A 19617-nucleotide genomic window follows, 5' to 3' on the forward strand; every position below is an offset into this window, starting at 1 on the left:
ACTGGAGGCTAAATGAGAGTCTCTTAAAGAACCAAATCACCAGAGATTCTATCAAGACCGCCATTATTGACTATTTTCGCACTAATGACGGCTCCGTGTCCTCGGAAGCCATCCTCTGGGAAGCCCATAAGGCTGTGGTTCGGGGTCACTGCATAGCCCTAAGCTCGCGCCAAAAAAAAGACGCCCGTGCACTTATGGACACCACCAAAGCGGAAATACAGACCTTGGAACGCCTTCTTAACCAACGCCCCTCCCTTGGGGTCCTGCGACGGTTGACGGCAGCCCGAGCTAAATTGAAAGACCTTTCCCTTCATAAGGTTGAGAGGCTTCTCCTGTACTCTAAACAAAGATTTTACGAGAAAGGAAACAAAGCCCATACCCTCCTTGCTCGTATGCTCAATGATCGCTCTGCTGTTCAGTCCCCGCAGGTCCTCAGGAACGGACAAGGTAATCTTACTTATAACCCAAAGGAAATTTCTAATATCTTCTCTGACTTCTATTCTAAATTGTATTCCTTGCCCTCCACTCTACCCTCAGACCCGGGTTTGCGCTCCCAACGCATCAAGGATTTCCTAGCAGGTTGTAATTTACCTTCTCTTTCGAGTGAGGCTCTGGAGGAGCTGAATGCTCCGGTTACGACAGAGGAACTCGCAGAAATTCTTAAATCCCTTCCGTCGGGGCGCTCCCCGGGGCCTGATGGCTTCACGTATCTTTACTATAAGACTTTCCCCGCTGAACTAACCCCCCGCCTTCTTACTCTCTTTAACTCTTTCCTACAAGGATCCTCTATACCCTCCTCTATGTCCCACTCCTCTATTACTCTTATCCCTAAACCTGGTAAAGATCCCCTAGATTGTGCTAACTATAGACCCATCTCCCTCTTGAACTCCGACTTTAAGCTATTCACCAAACTGCTGGCCACCCGTTTGGGTAATTGGCTGCCTTCCCTAATACATGCAGATCAGGTGGGATTTGTCCCTGGTCGACAGGGAGGGGACAACACTAGGCGTGTGATTGATGTCATAGATGCTGTGAATCAGCAATCCAGTGAGGCCCTTATTTTAAGTCTGGACGCAGAAAAGGCGTTTGATCGCCTGGGCTGGCCCTTTTTGTTCGAGACACTTGGCTGTTTTGGCTTCACCGGACCTTTCTTAACGGCAGTGCGTGGTCTTTATTCACGCCCCACTGCAGCCCTTAAATTTCCTCATATGGTGTCCAACTCCTTCCCACTTTCGAATGGCACCCGGCAGGGCTGTCCTTTATCACCCCTACTTTTTGTTCTATGTATTGAGCCCCTGGCGGCTGCCATTCGGAACTGCCCGGACATCAAGGGAGCCTCCATTAGAGGAAAAGAATTCAAAATCATGCTGTTTGCTGATGATGTCCTCCTCTCCCTGTCTGACCCTGTGACTACTCTGTCTAACCTCCATGCTCTGCTGACTAAATATGGCACATTATCGGGGTACAAAGTGAATACCTCTAAATCAGAGGCTATGCCACTTAACATACCTAGCTCTATAGTCTCTCTTCTGTCCTCTACCTTCCACTTCCGCTGGACCTCCTCCTCTATTAAATATCTCGGGATCCGCCTGACACCCACATATTCCTCCCTATACTCAGCTAATTTTCCCGGTTTGTTTAAGGACATTAGATCCCTACTTGCCAAATGGTCCTCACATTACATCTCCCTTCTGGGGAGGATTTCGGCAGTCAAAATGACCATCCTTCCTAAGGTTCTCTACTATTTTGAGACCTTGCCGGTACGTGTCCCTCTCCAGGAGCTCAGAAAGTTACAGAAGGACCTACTTAAATTTATTTGGGCCTCTAGGAGGCATCGCATACCTAAGTCTGTAATGTTGCGAAGTAAATCGCTTGGGGGACTCGGAGTCCCGGATCTTGTTCTGTACTACTAGGCGTCCCACCTGAGACATGTGCCGGCGTGGTCCTCCTATTTGCCATTTAGGAAGTGGGTTGAGATTGAGAAGATTTGGTTGGCCCCGTCCCACCCCAACTCCTTCCTTTGGCACGTCTCCCCCCCTAGCTCATCCCACCTTCTCCTGCTTGGTCCTATTAGATTCACGATGCACATTTGGAATACCTGTGCTGCTAAATTTGGCCTCTTCTCTCGCTCCTCCCCGCTTGTTTCCTTCCTACTATTTCCAGCTTTTTCTTCAGGTTTACAATCTCAAACTGTTCGAACCTGGGGTTCCTTACGACTTTTTCAGTTTGCAGACGTTGTTGACCCTCTCACTCGCACCATACTGCCCTTTGAAAAACTAGTGGACAGGTTCCATCTCCCGGCATCCGAACATTTCACCTACCTTAAACTGAGACATTTTATGCACTCCCACCTAGGATCCCTTACAGTATCTAAACCCACAGCCTTTGAACAACTGGCTAGATCTGGCACATCTACCAAAGGATTGATATCTGATATCTACCGTATTCTAATGTCCCCGGTGGGCGATGAACAGGTTAGACATACCTATATGGATAGGTGGGAGAATATCCTCCGGAGACAATTACCTCCGGAATCCTGGAGTGTGGTTTGGAGCAGGGCAGCAACCTCATCTATATGTACAACGTATAAAGAAGTGCATTACAAAGTACTTATGTTCTGGTACCACACACCGGAGCTACTCCATAAAATTCACAGTAGTATTTCCCCACAATGTTGGAGATGCCTGGGAGCTGTCGGTACTCAGTTTCATATTTTTTGGGACTGCCCCCTAATTCAGGGATTCTGGGGAGAGGTTTGTGCTCTCTCTACTACGGTTCTGCAGGTGGAAGTACCTAAAGACCCAGCGGTGTGTCTTCTCAATCTTTTCCCTAAGAGACTGGGTAAGAAATCTGCCAAATTGTTATTGACGATCCTCACCGCGGCAAAAACCCTGATTGCCAGGAACTGGAAACGCACTTCCCCTCCCTCTATGGATTGCCTACAATCTAAAATCAAGGAATTGAGATCCTTAGAGAAGTTGACTGCAATGCTCAATAATAACATCTCAAAATTTGAATCTATATGGTCTCCGTGGGACTCCTACTGTGGCCCAGACCCAACTTGACGTAATCCTAGGTTCACCCCCCACCCCCATCCCCCCCCCCCTTCCACACCTATTAGTTTTTTCTGTTGTGTCCGATGTCTTCCCTCCCTGTTATTGTGTTCATTGTTTCATGTTTTGTGTCTCATTATAATCAGTTGGGATGAGGTCCCGTTTCTCTCTTCATCTTATACATAGTTATTCGATGTTTATTATGCTATTTTATGACTAGATACCACTGTTATCCTGGGATACTCTGCTTCTGGCTTCTTTTTGTTTCTGTGTACTACTTTTGGTGTATAAATGTAAAATCTCAATAAAAATACAGTTAAAAAAAAAAAAAAAAAGCGAACAAAAAGTCATATATGCGCAATCAAGGTACCGATAGAAAGAACACATCATGGCGCAAAAAATGACACCTGACACAGCCCCATAGACCAAAGGATAAAAGCGCTATAAGCCTGGGAATGGAGCGGTTTTAAGTGTCGTATATTTGTTGACAATGGTTTGAATTTTTTACAGGCCATCAGATACAATATAAGTTATACATGTTATATATTGTTGTAATCGTAACTACTTGAGGAACATATATAACAAGTCAGTTTTACCCCAGGGCGAATGGCGTAAAAACACATTTCCCCCAAATAAACAAAATGCCTTTTTTTTTTCAATTTCACCACACTTTGAATTTTTTCCTGGTTTCGCAGTGTACTTTATGCAAAAATTCAGCCTGTCAATGCAAAGTACAATTAGTGGCGCAAAAAATAAGGGCTCATGTGGGTTTCTAGGTGGAAAAATGCAAGTGCTATGGCCTTTTAAGCACAAGGAGGAAAAAACGAAAACGCAAAAATCTAAATTGGCTCCGTCTTTAAGGGGTTAAAAAAAGAGTGTGTTGGTACATTCAGGGGTGAGCACTCTTGGCCACTGTGACATAGCGGTAAAACGACACCTTGCCTCCAGCTTAATGTCACCTGTGTTATGCATAAATACCACCAAACCTGTTCTGATGTCTATAGAGACAAGGATATGTAAAGGATAGCTGCCTATACACATGCTGGGGACAGGTCAGGCAGGATGGCGTACACACAGATTACAGGGCACACAATGGGGGTTATACTCTTCTTCCTCCTCCATCCAGCAGCTGGTAAGTCTTGTCTACTGAGGGAATGTATGTGTATAGGAGATCGGAGTATCAGGCTATGGAAATAAGAAGCAGAGCTCACCGGTAACCTTCTATGGTACAGCACTCAGCCGGGGAAGGAGTGTGGTGAGTGTACAGAGTAATATAAACCTAGTGTATATCTTCTAGTATGAATCCGATCCCCCGTTATCCTACATGGTGTCCAGTCTCATCCCCAGAGGTCTCAGTATAAAGGAGATGTAGGAGCCCCAGGGTCAGGTCACCGGCTGCCTTCATGTTGCTTATTCTGACTCCACGTCCACTGCCAGTAACTTTTAATATCTTCCAGGTAAATTAGAGATCCGCAGGACGGATTCCCCTGTAGAGGCATTGCTGGGTGATAATACAACCCTCCCTTGTCTCTTCTATGGATATGAGGCGCCTCTGGATCTCTCTACGGTTTCTGTACGTTGGACTCTGAGAACATCAGAAGGAGACAAACAAGTATATTGGTTCCATGGTGGAGATCATACCCAAACCAGACCCGAGTCACATATACCAGTCAGTGGCCTTATGGGAGGAGATGGCAGCCTGTATATATCCAACATACAGCCCAGTGATGAAGGAGAATACACCTGCACTGTTATCGTCACTCCTGAGAAAGCAATAAGGAAAGTCACTATGGAGGTGTCAGGTAAGTGTGCAATGTCCCAGAACCAGTGTGCCATTGCTGTTCTGTCTCTATGTAGGTTGGCACTGAAAGGGAGCCATAGGCTAAGTCAGGGGTCCCCAAACTACGGCCCGCTTTTCATCCGGCCCCCGCCACCCTTCCGGAAGGGGCGCCTCTTTAATTGGTGGTCATTGAGAGGAGTGAATTGATACCGCTCCCGCGCCGACAGCAGGTATCCTCCCCATAGGCGGATTATAATGAGAGCCACTGCATACACCAGGGGCTCCAACATCTAGTGTGTGCTGGTAGCAGCCCGACCTCCCCTCCCCCTACCGCAGCAGTGCCCTGCATACAGAGCAGCTGTGTATCTGAGCGGGCACCATGTTGTGCAGGAGACACATCCTCTGCCGCACTCCACAGCTCCTGTATCTGTGAGAGGACACTTCCCTCCCCTGCCGAGACGCTGAGGAGGCCAGGGGAAGCACAGCAAGAGCCACAACAGAAGAGCCAGTGCTGGGATTCATTAACCCCTCCAGGCACAGCAGCAGCAAAGCTGACAGGAGTTAACCCCAAAGCGACCACATGGGAATAGCAGCTGACCTCTCCTGCAGCCCTTCCCCCCCCCCCAGCAGGCAGGGTCACAAGAGAGAAACCATAGGTGCCCATTACAGGGCTCAGCGTATACTCCTGGTCACTCTGATCTTCCCTGCTGCCCCAGCACCTGCAATCAGGGACACACACAGAGGAAAGACAGAGGCTGCTTCCATCCCAGCTCTTACAGGTGCTTCACACCCCACCAAATGTAAAGGTGCTGAGGTTTGGTTTGTCCTCACAGAGTGGAGTGTGTCATGTAGTAGGAGCAGTGGCGGTCTTGGCATTTCTGGGGCCCCAAGCAAAGTCATGTCTGGGGTCCCCCCATGCATGTAGTCCTCTTTATAACCCTCTTACCACCATACAGATATTACATATCACCTCAAAACTGCTCTGAACAAAACAGGAAGATATTACCAATGATGCCATAACATAATACTGCCACACCATGACCCCTATCACTACAGACCCTATAACAGAGTGCAGTTACATCCAGTGACTTACAGGAGGCGTCTTCTCTGATCAGTGTCTTTTACTTTTTTTTCTTTCTCTCTCCATCCAGCCTGAGCCACCTTGAAGTCTTCTCCCGGCTGGTAATCTTCCCTCCAGAATCTGTCAGAGAAATATTTTAGGCTCCAACACATACAGTAGTTAGGTCCCCTGTACCCCTATATAGTAGTTACGCCCCTCTGTGCCCCCACAGATTAAAGGTGTCCCTGTGCCCCCACTTAATAATTAGGTATGTTCTGTGCCCCAGTATAGTAGTGAGGCATATAGGCACTTCTGTGCAGTCCCAATGTAATAAAGACCGCTGTGTGCTGCCCCCAGTTATATAGACCCCTTGTGCGCTGCCGACAGTAGTAAATACCACTTGTGTGCTGCCCCCAGTAGTATATACCTCTTGTGTGCTGTCCCCAGTGGTATATAGACCCCCCTGTGTGCTCCCGCAGTTATATATAGACCTGTGTGATCCCCCAGTTATACATAGCCCCCCTGTGTGCTCCCCCAGTATACTATATAGACCCCCTGTGTGCTTCTCCCAGTCGTATATACCCCGTGTGCTCCCCCCAGTTGTATATACCCCCCGTGTGCTGCCCCCAGTTGTATATACCTCGTGTGCTGCCCGTTTTATATACCCCCTGTGTGCTCCCCCACTTGTATATAGCCTTCCTGTGATCTCCACTTGTATATAGCCCCCCTGTGAGCTCCCCCACTTGTATATAGCCCCCTGTGAGCTCCCCCACTTGTATATAGCCCCCTGTGCGCTCCCCCCGTTTATATAGCCCCCCTGTGCGCTCCCCCCGTTTATATAGCCCCCGTGCACTCCCCCACTTATATAGAGCCCCCCTGTGTGCTCTCCTGTTTATATAGCCCCCCCCCTGTGCGCTCCCCCGTTTATATAGCCCCCCCTGTGCGCTCCCCCGTTTATATAGCCCCCCCTGTGCGCTCCCCCGTTTATATAGCCCCCTGTGTGCTCCCCCTGTTTATATAGCCCCCCTGTGCGCTCCCCCCGTTTATATAGCCCCCCTGTGCGCTCCCCCCGTTTATATAGCCCCCCTGTGCGCTCCCCCGTTTATATAGCCCCCTGTGCGCTCCCCCCGTTTATATAGCCCCCCTGTGCGCTCCCCCGTTTATATAGCCCCCCTGTGCGCTCCCCCCGTTTATATAGCCCCCTGTGCGCTCCCCCGTTTATATAGCCCCCCTGTGCGCTCCCCCCGTTTATATAGCCCCCTGTGCGCTCCCCCCGTTTATATAGCCCCCCTGTGCGCTCCCCACGTTTATATAGCCCCCCTGTGCGCTCCCCCCGTTTATATAGCCCCCTGTGCGCTCCCCCCGTTTATATAGCCCCCCTGTGCGCTCCCCCCGTTTATATAGCCCCCTGTGCGCTCCCCCCGTTTATATAGCCCCCTGTGCGCTCCCCCCGTTTATATAGCCCCCCTGTGCGCTCCCCCCGTTTATATAGCCCCATGTGCGCTCCCCCCGTTTATATAGCCCCCCTGTGCGCTCCTCCCGTTTTATATAGGCCCCCAATATATAACACACAAAAAAACAAAAAAAAAACATTTTTACTCACCTGGGTCCGGCGTCTCCTCTTCTCGTCTCTTCCCTCTTGTGGCCGCGGGAAGTGTTTCCCTGCGGTCACAAGAGGCCGCTCTCCCGTTGTCATGGCACCGGCGCTCGAGCGCCGGCACCAGAGACACAGAGCAGCCTCTTGTGACCGCAGGGAAAACACTTCCTGCGGCCACAAGAGTAACTGACAGGGAGGGAGCCAATGGCTCCTGCCCTGTCAGTGCCATTGCTGCCTGTAACTATGTGCGCTCGTTACGAGCGCACATAGTTAGCCGCAGCGGTCTTGGGCACCAGAGCGGGGCCCCCCTGGATGTCCGGGGCCCCACGCAATTGCGTGGTATGCGTGGTGCCCAAGACCGCTACTGAGTAGGAGCCATTATACCTGGAGTCTTCCAGAGTGGCCCTGAATTTCATAATACACCAACTTAGTGTTGTTAAAATTAGATATTTATTAACAAAACACACATAAAGGCTGCGCAGTCCCTCCAGTATATCATAGTCTCAAAAACCAGCAGTAGTTTTGGCCATATACACAGTACGGACACTGTCATTGGCCACATGCAGCTTTGTATCCTGCCTAACCCGACTGCAGATCATTTTCACTGTATAGCGCCTTTCACGCGGAGTAAAACTGGCAAAATCCCGCCAGCCTCTGGTCATACTGGGCGCACCTGTTCTCTCCGCGCTGAAGATTTGACAAGTCCATTCTTCAGCGTGGAGAGAGGAGGTGCGCAGTATGACACGGAGGCTAACGGGATTCCGCCAGTTTTACTCTGTGAACTCAGCCTATGGGCCCATTCACACAACTTTTAAATGTGTGTTTTGTTAATGAATATATAATAATGCATCCAGTTTAAAAAAAAAAAGGTGTATTGGGAAATTTAGGGTCCTTTTTGGGCCACTCTTGAATGGCTCTTGGTAAAATTTATTAACCCTCCAATCGCTGGTCTGCTCTTTTGCCTCTCCCTTTTGCAGAGTCAGCACTGGTAGGTGATATGAAGCTGCTCTATCCTGTATTCAGACATAACTCTTATTCAGCAGTGATCGATAGCACAACTATCCCGCACAGGGAGCATGGAGTTAGCAGGGGATGAAGGGGGAGTGAGGGGAGACTGGTTCAGGGTGTAGTGGGGGCTGGAAAGAAAGAGGGATGCTTTAACTTTTTTTGTTTGGGGGGGGGGGGGGCATTTTGCATTGGCATTTGATTACATTTTTTTTTTTTTTATAGTCCGGCCCTCCGACGGTCTTTGGGACAGTGAACTGGCCCCCTGTGTAAAAAGTTTGGGGACCCCTGGGCTAAGTGTTCTGTGGATAGTAAGGTGTCTTCTGCTTTCCCACCACTAGGTGCAGGGCTGGCTCCAGAGCAATCTTGAGCGACAGAGCCTCGATGGGCCCCTTATCAATCCACTTTGCACCCATTATCTACACACTATGCACAATCCCTTTAGACACCACTAACATACACAAACACACATTACTGACACAGACACTGACCGACTGACTGACTGACTGACACTAACTGACTGACACTGATTGGCTGACACAGACATTGGCACTGACTGACTGATTGACTCTTGACATTAATACACAGCACTTACAGCTCAGTCTTCTCCCTCTTCCTCTCTGATGGGCTGTTCTCCACACCTCGGGTCATGTGATCAGGTCCTTCACCCTTTTCTCTCTTTGCAGGTCCTGCTCTGTCTCCTGTCTTTTGATGTTCAGCCCCTCACCCTGCACTACATTGATCGGGATGAACATCAGAGCATCCCTAGAGGTGCTGTGGGCCCCAGGTAAGCCCTTTGCTGACGCCGGCCCTTACTATGTGTCTCACTGTATTCTCTGTGATTACACATAGCACAGCTGAGGGTCTAAATGCAAAGGGTTAACTGTGTGCACGTCTGGACTGATACTTTCTCCTGCAACTAGCTGTAGAGAGACAGTCAAAGGGTACACACAGATATCCTGAACTTTCTTCTCTCCAAGAGCCCTGCAACTTCACCAGGAGCTTCAAACATATAGAAGCTTGGAGAGAACAATTAAAGGGGTAGTGCAGCGCTAAGAAATTATTGACAGAATAACACACATTACAAAGTTATACAACTTGGTAATGTATGTTATGTCTGTGAATCGCCCCCTTCCCCGTGTCCCACCACCCCTGCACGTGTACCCGGAAGTGTGGTGCATTATACATTACCTGATCCGTGTCGCACATGTCTGCCATCTTGTGCCAAACGTCGTCTTCGGACGGACGGCCGAACCGATCCGACCGTCCCAAGTGCCGGCCGCCCTCTGCAGCGTCATCAGATGCTCAGCCACGATTGGCTGAGCATAACTGAGCACAGTTATGACCAGGGGCGGGCTGGCCCGGGGGGCAAGGGGGCATGTGCCCCCCGGGCTGGTCTTCCCCACCAATAAGTGGGCCGCGACCCGTGGCCGACCCTCTGCTATAATTGAGACTGAAAGAATAGCGCGGCCGGCCGCCGCGCTATTCCCTCAGTCTCTTTCAGGCCGCCTGTTCCCCTTCAGTAGCCGCAGACGTGCCGCGCGCAGGCACGTCTGCAGGCACCTACATCAGGTCCCCAGCGGTGACGTCACTTCCCTGACGCGCCGCTGAGGACCTGAGAGCGGAGAGAGGAGCCGCCGCGCTGCAGCAGCAGGGAGAAGCTGCTGCAGACTGAAGATCCGGGCCGAGGAGAGGTGAGTTGTTTTTCTTATTTTTTTTTTTAACCCCTTCAGGGAGGATGCACAGGGGGGGCTATTCTATAAGGGGGGGATGCTTAGGGGGCTATTCTATGAGGGAGGATGCACAGGGGGGCTATTCTATGAGGGTGGATGCACAGGGGGGCTATTCTATGAGGGTGGATGCACAGGGGGGCTATTCTATGAGGGGGGATGCACAGGGGGGCTATTCTATTAGGGTGGATGCACAGGGGGGCTATTCTATGAGGGGGGATGCACAGGGGGGCTATTCTATTAGGGGGGATGCACAGGGGGGCTATTCTATTAGGGGGGATGCACAGGGGGGCTATTCTATGAGGGGGGATGCACAGGGGGGCTATTCTATTAGGGTGGATGCACAGGGGGGCTATTCTATATGGGGAGATGCACAGGGGGGCTATTCTATGAGGGGGGATGCACAGGGGGGCTATTCTATTAGGGGGGATGCACAGGGGGGCTATTCTATGAGGGGGGATGCACAGGGGGGCTATTCTATGAGGGGGGATGCACAGGGGGGCTATTCTATTAGGGGGGATGCACAGGGGGGCTATTCTATGAGGAGGGGATGCACAGGGGGGCTATTCTATTAGGGGGGATGCACAGGGGGGCTATTCTATTAGGGGGGGGATGTACAGGGGGGCTGTTCTATGAGGGGGGATGCTTAGGGGGGCTGTTCTATGAGGGGGGGATGTACAGGGGGGCTATTCTATGAGGGAGGATGCACAGGGGGGCTATTCTATAAGGGGGATGCACAGGGGGGCTTTTCTATAAGGGGGGATGCACAGGGGGGCTTTTCTATAAGGGGGATGCACAGGGGGGCTTTTCTATAAGGGAGAATGCACAGGGGGGCTATTTTATAAGGGAGAATGAACCGGGGGGCTATTCTATAAGCGAGAATGAACAGGGGGCTATTCTATGAGGGGGGATGCACAGGGGGCTATTCTATGAGGGGGGATGCACAGGGGGCTATTCTATGAGGGGGGATGCACAGGGGGCTATTCTATGAGGGAGAATGCACAGGGGGGGGGCTATTCTATATGGGGGATGCACAGGGGGGCTTTTCTATATGGAGAGATGTGCACTGGGGGGGGCTATTCTATATGGAGGGATGTACAGCAGGGGGGCTATTCTATATGGGGGATGTACAGCAGGGGGGCTTTTCTATATGGAGAGATGTGCAGCGGGGGGGGGGGGGGCATTCTATATGGTGGGATGTACAAATGAGGATGTTGCTGGAGCAAGAAGCCTAAAATGTCTGTCTGACAGATCCCGTGGAGAGGAGTCCTGGCCAGAGAAGCCTTCATGATAGCCGGAGCCAGATGGAGAAGAAAAAGAAAAGTGGACGTCTCTTCATGCAGAGAAGACGCCTACTGTGAGTCACCGAATGTAACTGCACTATAATCATTTATAAGGTCTTATAACTTATCAGGGGTGTCAAACTCCGTCCCTCCAGGTTTTGCAAAACTACAATTCCCGTCATGCTTTATCTGTCCAGTCATGATGGGATTTGTAGTTTTGTAACAACTGGAGGGACGGAGTTTGACAAGTGTGCTCTATTGTCAGTGTTCTTATACCTGATAGATAGATAGATAGATAGATAGATAGATAGATAGATAGATAGATAGATAGATAGATAGGAGATAGATAGATAGATAGATAGATAGATAGATAGATAGATAGGAGATAGATAGATAGGAGATAGATAGATAGATAGGAGATAGATAGATAGATAGATAGATAGATAGATAGATAGGAGATAGATAGATAGATAGGAGATAGATAGGTAGATAGATAGATAGGAGATAGATAGGAGATAGATAGGAGATAGATAGGAGATAGATAGATAGGTAGATAGATAGATAGATAGATAGATAGGAGATAGATAGATAGGAGATAGATAGATAGGAGATAGATAGATAGGAGATAGATAGATAGGAGATAGATAGTAGGAAGTGGCTCTCCGCTCTCCTATCTAGCAGCTCATTCTGTATCTTCGATTACACATGATATCTTGACCAGCAGACACATTTTAATAATGAGAACCTTCTATGGCAGGGGTCTCAAACTCGCGGCCCTCCAGCTGTTGCAAAACTACAATTCTCATCATGCCTGGGACAGCCAAAGCAAAGCTTTGGCTGTCCCAGGCATGATGGGAATTGTAGTTTTGCAACAGCTGGAGGGCCGCGAGTTTGAGACCCATGTTCTATGTGGATGATCCTGGTATTTGTACGGTGGATGTTAGTTAGTAATGGCGGCGGTGGTGAAGGGGTTGTGATATTTGTTTCTTTTATACTGGTATTATTGGTCTGGGTATACTGGATCTCAGTTATGGTTTGGTGGTATTAGTTAGTATGGGGTGGTAATGGTTGTGGTCACAGTGATAATATATGTTTCTTATATACTGGTGTATTGGATTTGGTCAGTAACGGTATATAACGTTATTAGTTCTGTTCTGGGGTCACATCCACACACTGAGCCCCCACAGAACTATGTATACTGATCTCTCACAAAGCCTCCAGTACACAATACACCAAGAATCCTCCAAGTACAACAGCTGCAAACACTACAACTCCCAGCATTTACTTACAGTCTGCAGCCCTCAGGATATGCTGGGAGTTGTAGTACCTCCTCTGATAACAGCTGGTAATGTAGAGATTCAGGGCTGATGGTTGTAACATAAGAGAACCAGAAGGGCAATGTAAATGATTACAGCACTGACCCTGGTGCATTCACACAGACAGATTTAGCTGACAGATTTTTGAAGCCAAAGCCAGGAATGGAGTTGAAAAGAGGAGAAATCTCAGTTTTTCCTTTATTACCTGTTCTCTGCTTATAGTCTGTTCCTGGCTTTGGCTTCAAACATCTGTCAGATAAATCTCTCTGTGTAAAGGCACCCTAAGGTACTATGCTGTGCACCTGAGCTAGGTTCCCTTTAATCCAATAGATATATATCCTGGGATAGCTCTCATTACATACTATATAGCATGTGAGAGACCACTAGGTTTAAAGAAGTACTCAGGGGCTTGAGACATTTCATCCGGAGGTGAGACAATTACAAGGGCTTTTCGTGGCTGGGAACACTGGCCACAATACTATAATTCTGTGGCGCATGTGGTATCTTCCTTTTCCGCACTTATTTGGGGAGGGTAATACCAGGTAAGGGCCAGAGTGGTCCTTGAAGGATGGGCCGCTAGCCTGCCAATCAAGGGCCAGTGCCGTGTGCTTGCCCCCCAGGCTAAAATCTGCCAGCCAGCCCCTGGTTATGACGCTGCAGAGGGGGGACGGCGGCAGCGATTCGGCCGTCCGTCCGAAGATGACGTTTGCCACAAGATGGCGGACATGCACGACACGGATACATTTCCGGGTACACGGGCGGGGGTGGTGGGTCACGGGAAGGGCGATTCATAGACATAACATACATTACAAAGTTGTATAACTTTGTAATGTGTGTTATTCTGTCAATAATTTCTTAGTGCCGCACTACCCCTTTAAATCCAACGTACTCTGCTGCACAACGCCAAAATGTACAGGTCACCCCAATGGCTAGCTCACCCTATGGTGGGGCCCTTAGTCCCTTGGCCAGCAAAAGGTGTATCGTGATAGCCATTACTATAGGTACTTCTCTCAAGTATAGCACCACTGAACCAAAGTGGTAAAACCTCTTACAGCTGAGTACTTAGGGGGACATTTATGAACGGTCCACCCGAGGCGTACGCCAGGGAGAAGGGGCGAATCTGCACCTGGAGTATAACTGCCGCATGCCTGCTCGCCCGATGGGCGCGCTGGGGGAGCTTAAGGGAAGGGGTGCCAAGGCGGGGAGGAGGCGTGGCCTCCTTCCGCACCTCATTTATCATAATTTACACCTTGATCCAAATCTGCTGGAAGCAGGTATGATTTAGTACACCAGGCGCAGGTTCGGGCACCCAGACAGCCAGATTCACTAAGACAGTGATTTTCAACCTTTTTTGAGCCGCGGCACACTTTTTATACTTAAAAAATCCCGGGGCACACCACCAACCAAAATGGCACAAAATGACACTAAAACAGTACATATTATACATATAGTTAATAATATAGATTCTAAATGTATTTATACTCTATACTCACTCAGTGCGAAACCTGAGCCTGTTTTCTTCTCCCCCCTGTGCTTCTCTCCCCCATGCTTCTCTCCTGTGCTTCTCTCCACCATACTTCTCCCCCCTGCTTCTCTCCACCATACTTCCCCCTGCTTCTCTCATGTGCTTCTCTCCACCATACTTCTCCCCCCTGCTTCTCTCCTGTGCTTCTCTCCACCATACTTCTCCCCCCTGCTTCTCTCCTGTGCTTTTCTCCACCATACTTCTCCCCCCTGCTTCTTTCCTGTGCTTCTCTCCACCATACTTCTCCCCCCTGCTTCTCTCCTGTGCTTCTCTGCTGTGCTTTTCTCCACCATACTTCTCCCCCCTGCTTCTTTCCTGTGCTTCTCTCCACCATACTTCTCCCCCCTGCTTCTCTCCTGTGCTTCTCTCCTGTGCTTCTCTCCACCAAACTTCTCTCCTGTGCTTCTCTCCACCATACTTCTCTCCGCTGTTTCTCCCCCCATCCCCATGTTTCTCTCCCCTGTTTCTCCCCTATCCCCAGGTTTCTCTCCCCCATTGTTTTCTCCTGTTTCACAGGGCACCATAGTTTGGGGAACTTTCCCCGCGGCACACCCGACCATGTGTCGCGGCACACTGGTTGAAAATCACTGCACTAAGAGGCGTGCGCCTCTTAGTGAATCCTGCCAGGGAAAAGGGGGCGGGCTTTATATAAGACCAGCGTACTTGTACGCCGGTCTTCATAAATCCCCCCCTTTAGTGTCTGGATAGGTCCCCCTTAAGGCAGTCCAGGACACGCTTTACCTGCTTCAGACATCTTCTGATGTCCCATTCCTTCTGCTTCTTCAAACCATTTGTGAAAGAACAGGGGTGGAGTAGAAGGGGATTGTGCTGGTAAGGAGAGGGTGATTGTCCTCTTCCAAGCCCACATGAGGATCAGCCACTAAGGGCTCTTAGAGGGGGCTCAGGCAAGTATGGCGGCCTCAGTGGCACTGCTACACGGTCATCGCGTGGTGGCCTCTAGCGTTGGCCCTAGACACTTTCTAGTTACAGGCAAACTGCTAAAGCAAGTAACTAAAGAATCTACCATCAGACACATCGCTGTGCTTTTTTACCTGAATCGATTTGCGGGGATATCAGTAACATGGGCCTTTTTTTAAACGCCACCTGGTTCCCATGCTCTGTGCCGGTCTTTCTCCGAGTACAGGTCCGCCCTAGAGCACTGGGGGCAGGCCTGTCGTCCCCCAGTGTGACGCAACCCCCTCCCCTTAGAATTAATGGAGCCACTTTACAGAGTGGAGGGATATGGTCACACTGGGGGCAGCAATCCTGTTCCCAGTACTCCGGGGCAGGCTCTAAGCACAGAAACAGGGCGTCATTTGAAAAAAAGGTCCGCGACACCGGCATGCCTAAGCGGGCAACGATCGATTCAGGTAAAAAAAGCAGCGATGTACCTGATAATACATTCGCTTTAATAATTGTATGACTGATATTGTGACTTTATCACTGTTCCTACTTCTATGTGTTTGTTCCTCCTCAGCCGTACCGACCTGTACAGTCAGTGACTCCAGACTAGAGATGCATCCAGACACTGAGAGATCGGTTACATGCTATGTCAGTGGCTTCTATCCACAATCTGTGAGAATACGTTGGGAGAAGTTCAGTAAAGTTTCCTTCAACAAAGCTAAACTGGATGACTGGACCTACACCAGTATACCAGTACAGAATCAGGATGGAACATACAATGTGAAGAGTCTGCTGCCTGTGAAGCCTAGGAGCTTGGAGGAGGATGGAGATGTATATTCCTGTGTGATCACCCACAGGTCACTGAGAGATCCACTTACCTGTAATGTTACTATATCGCTGCAGCCTGTAGCAGGTATATACAGTTCTACAATCTGGTATATAGAAATGTTCATGTTGTGTATGGCTTCAGAACTGCCATTGGTGAACACATGGGGGTAGGGGCTTATAGTCAGTAAACGTAAATACAATAATAACCTTTGAATGACACAGCCTAAAAATCGCAACAATTGTATCGCCGTAGCAACGATGAAGCTTTTGTAAATCAAAACAATTGTTTCCATTCTGACGAGATGTAAACAATAAACAATGGTGCTACTCATCTGTTTAAGGAGTTAATGGCGGGCAGCATTATTACGTGCCCACTAATAAGCTAATCGGAGGCAGCTGTCAAAGTTGACAGCTGCCTCCGATTACCGGAGGCAACCGTTCCCTGGTGTGTAGTGGGGGAGATCGCTCCTCCGGGATGTTGTCCCGGAGGAGCTATCTCCCTGTCTGATGCCGGCCGGGGACTCGTCCAAGATGGCGCCGTCCCCGGCTCGGCACTCGTTTGTTATCGGCTGCAGCAGCCGAAAGCAAACGAGTGCCGATCTCATTGATCTTTGCTGTATAACTATACAGCAAAGATCTCAATGAGAGATCAAAGTGTATATACTAGAAGTCCCCTCGGGGGAATAACCCTAACCCCAGGGGGGAATAACCCTAACCCCGATCAAAAGGTCGTATATGCGCAATCAAGGTACCGATAGAAAGTAAACATCATGGCGCAAAAAATGACACCTGACACAGCCCCATAGACCAAAGGATAAAAGCGCTATAAGCCTGGGAATGGAGCAATTTTAAGGAACGTATATTTGTTAACAATGGTTTGAATTTTTTACAGGCCATCAGATACAATATAAGTAATACATGTTATATATCATTGTAATCGTAATGACTTGAGGAACATGCACAACAAGTCAGTTTTACCCCAGGGTGAATGGCGTAAAAACACATACCACCCAAATAAAAGAAATGCGTTTTTTTTTTTGTTCAATTTCACCACACATTGAATTTTCTTCTGGTTTCGCAGTGTACTTAATGCAAAAATTCAGCCTGTCATTGCAAAGTACAATTAGTGACGCAAAAAATAAGGGCTCATGTGGGTTTCTAGGTGGAAAAATGCAAGTGCTATGGCCTTTTAAACACAAGGAGGAAAAAACGAAAACGTAAAAACGAAAATTGGCAAGGTCCTTAAGGGGTTAATTCTCTTAATAGACCTACTGTGCACTATGGAGGAATGATATGTCGTGATTAGAGATGAGAAATGTTTAGAAAAGTTCAGCTCATCCAGTTCGCAAAGAGTCAGGTTGCCAGTTAGGTTCTTAACAAACCAGGTTTTACAGTCTGGCTCCCAGGGGGTTAAGTAGGAATGCAATAGCATGCCCACTTAACCCGCTGAGGGCATGACTGTTCTTCTCGCTCTGCACTCACCCTAGCAAGGAAGGTGGTTAAGTGACCACCTTCCTTGCTGGGGCGAGTGTAGTGCGCTTTCTATTGGCGGTAGGTATAATACCAACCCTCCTGGGCTCACGTCTTCATTCTTCACCAGACCTGGCAAACAGCGCTTGTTCGTGCAGTCTCTGCTCATAGTGACATAACTTATTGTTAAATATACAATTCCACATCATAATTGTTAAAATACTGAGCAAAATACTGTGTGTAATCCCAACCTAAACCTGCTGATTTCTCGTGTTTGCTTATATTCTTCTAGAGGTCACATGTCTAATGATTGGGATTGGACTTGGGATAGCTCTCCTGCTGCTGCTGTCACTGGTTCTATCCGTTATTTATGGACATTATATTAGGAAAGGTAAGTGGTGTATATACGTTATATATAGTGTATACCTCTATGTACTGTCAGTCTGGCCCTACACATATAGGATACTGTATCTGTGGGCGAAATGTTTCTTTAATCCATGGCTATCACCGCCACCGCTCGCCGCCATATCTGTTTTGTGGTGGTTGTGATCTTTCTAAGTGTCCAGTTATATATAACTCTCTAATAGACGCCATATATTCTCATTCTGACAGCTCCACCTTAGGTTTTGGATGTCGCTGCACCTGAACTCATCCATGGAATAAGGACAACCCTGACATGTCCTATACTGAACTACAGACCAAGAAATATGGAGATCAACTTATATCTAATGAAAGACGATGAGGAGACTCTAGTAGATGCCTGGTCTATCAGACAGACAGACAGTGATGAGAATCGGTCATTATTATATCGCCCCCTGGTGTTGGATCCGGTTATATTACCACCTGTACATGGTGTTTCCAGCTGTATCTGCTATATACATATAACACCTGTCAGGGGCGGGCTGGGCCGGGGGGCAGGGTGGCATCTGCCCCCCCAGGCCGGCCTTCCCCAGTACATTACAGGGCCGCACTGAGGCTGCTTACCGCCCCAGCGCTCTCCTCTCTGCCACATAAAGAGGCTGCCGGGCTGGGGCTGAAGCTGCTTCCCCCAACCCCTCCCCCGTTAAGCCCCGCCTCCTGGTCCCATGTTTCTCCTGGCCCAGGACTTCCTGAAGGGGGAGAGGACAGCGGGGCGGCGGCAGCACAGCACAGCACAGCTTATTATACTAATTCAGTTACACTCACAGACTGTCGGCTGTGAGTATAACATACACATCCATACAGAACCATATGCATTCATACAGAACAATATACACCCATACAGAACCATACAGTACAATATACACCCATACAGAACCATACAGTACAATATACACCCATACAGAACAATATACACCCATACAGAGCCATACAGTACAATATACACCCATACAGAACTATACAGTACAATATACACCCATACAGAACCATACAGAAAAATATACACCCATACAGAACAATATACACCCATACAGAACCATACAGAAAAATATACACCCATACAGAACCATACAGAAAAATATACACCCATACAGAACCATACAGTTCAATATACACCCATACAGAACCATACAGAAAAATATACACCCATACAGCACAATATACACCCATACAGAACCATACAGCACAATATACACCCATACAGAACCATACAGTACAATATACACCCATACAGAACCATACAGTACAATATACACCCATACAGAACCAAACAGAGCAATATACACCCATACAGAACCATACAGCACAATATACACCCATACAGAACAATATACACCCATACAGAGCAATATACACCCATACAGTACAATATACACCCATACAGAACCATACAGTACAATATACACCCATACAGAACCATACAGTACAATATACAACCATACAGTACAATATACACCCATACAGAGCAATATACACCCATACAGAACCATACAGTACAATATACACCCATACAGTACAATATACACCATACAGTACAATACACACTCATACAGAACCATACAGTACAATATACACCCATACAGAGCCATACAGTACAATATACACCCATACAGTACAATATACACCCATACAGAACCATACAGTACA

The 19617-nt window shown here is 48.4% G+C and overlaps 1 protein-coding gene and 1 long non-coding RNA gene across 2 annotated transcripts in view; both read left to right on the forward strand.

Moving 5' to 3' along the window:
* Nucleotides 1–19617, forward strand: part of LOC138789193 (uncharacterized) — a 159516-nt gene that overhangs the window by 61429 nt on the left and 78470 nt on the right. The window lies entirely within an intron of this gene.
* On the forward strand, nt 4539–18125 carry LOC138787852 (uncharacterized). The gene is made up of 3 exons (XR_011362524.1): nt 4539–4855; nt 15827–16165; nt 17843–18125. It is a non-coding gene; the product is annotated as an uncharacterized lncRNA (long non-coding RNA).

This window comes from Dendropsophus ebraccatus, chromosome 4 (genome assembly GCF_027789765.1).
Source record: "Dendropsophus ebraccatus isolate aDenEbr1 chromosome 4, aDenEbr1.pat, whole genome shotgun sequence".
NCBI lineage: Eukaryota > Metazoa > Chordata > Amphibia > Anura > Hylidae > Dendropsophus > Dendropsophus ebraccatus.